We start from the raw sequence: 1,483 nt of genomic DNA on the forward strand, positions 1-1,483 counted from the left end.
AGAGGCAGAGACTTGAAGTTGTAACTTGAGTTAGATATAGTGCTAGGACTGGAACCAGGCTGCTTTCCTTCTACAATCATCCTCTCCCTCTTCACACATGAGCTATAATGCCCTTTATCTGACCTCCAATATAAAACCAGTGGCAAGGCCTGTGAGACAGAGTTTCCAATGCCTGTGGGATGGCCACCAAGAGACAGAGGCACCAGGAGACCAGGAAATAACAATGAGAGCAATGAGTCTTCAAGCTGATGAGGCAGAAGCAGTAACAGTCAATGGTGTCATTTCTTAATGCTATTATCACTGAAGGCAATCTATTCCCTGGATGATACTTGATATAAAGTCAGGTCTGTGTGCTGCTTTAGAGGGAGAGGGTGGGTGGCAGATGTGGCAAAAGTGGTCAAGGTGTAGAGTGCCAGGGGCATAAGTCATTCTATGAGAATTGACTCACACTCCCAAAGTATGCATTATCATCTCCTTTTTACAAATAATAAGAGACCAGAGAAACTAAGTAACTTGCCAAAATTCATAAATCTAGTAAGGGACTGAAAAGGGATTTCAACAGGTCTGTCTAGCTCCAAAACCTTAGTCTCTCCCGTGCACTGCTTCCTTAGATCATAAGGGGGAAAAATAGTGTGCTATCAAGGGTTCAAGAAGAGAGAGCTTAGTTTTGAAAAAGACAAATCCAGGATGATTCCCTAGGTCAGCGTCCTTTGGGTAGGTCTTCAATGAAGGGTACAATTCCCACTGGCAGAGACTGTGGGAGAGTGTTCCAGGTGAAGAGCACTTTACAGCAAAAACATCAGACTAGGAAAACTGAGAGCATATAAAGCAAGATATGGAAAGCAGGTCAGTTCATTCAAACTTAGGACAGGTAGAGTGGGTCAGAGATAGATCAGTATGAAAGATGGCTTGGAGGGGAGCAGATGTATCTCAGTGGTTTGGGAGCCTACTTCCCATGTATGAGGTCATGGGTTCAAACACCAGTACTGCCTTAAAAATTTTTTTTTAATTTAAACATGTCTCAGAGCAGAGGGAGGGAGCACAGGTGCTTGGATGCAGAGGCATTTGTGCACATACAGTGGGCACTGCAGAGGGTATGGAAGGACTTTAACCTGAGGTGGGTCCTCTGCCATCCTGAGTTCCCCTCAGCCCTTGTAGCTGAAGGAGCCATTGGTGAGGAGCAGAGGCTCTGGGGTCAGACTGACTTGGTTTAAGTCCTAACCCTACCATGAATTTGCTCTGTGGTCGTGGGTAAAGGTCTGATCCTTAGGACACTTAGGATAGGCCTTGCCCTTAGTAAATGTTAGCAACAATGAGGAAGAAGAGTAGAGAAAAGAGTAGAACAGGAGGAGGCTCAAGAGAAGAAAAATATAGATAGAGGGGAGGGTAGTTCTAGGAGTCAGGCCTTACTGAGGAATATGGAGTCACTAAGTCTGTCTGGCTAGGAGGATTCTGAAAAGGGGGGTGAAGACAAGGTCAGAAA

This window comes from Dasypus novemcinctus, chromosome 8 (genome assembly GCF_030445035.2).
Source record: "Dasypus novemcinctus isolate mDasNov1 chromosome 8, mDasNov1.1.hap2, whole genome shotgun sequence".
In the NCBI taxonomy this organism is placed as follows: domain Eukaryota; kingdom Metazoa; phylum Chordata; class Mammalia; order Cingulata; family Dasypodidae; genus Dasypus; species Dasypus novemcinctus.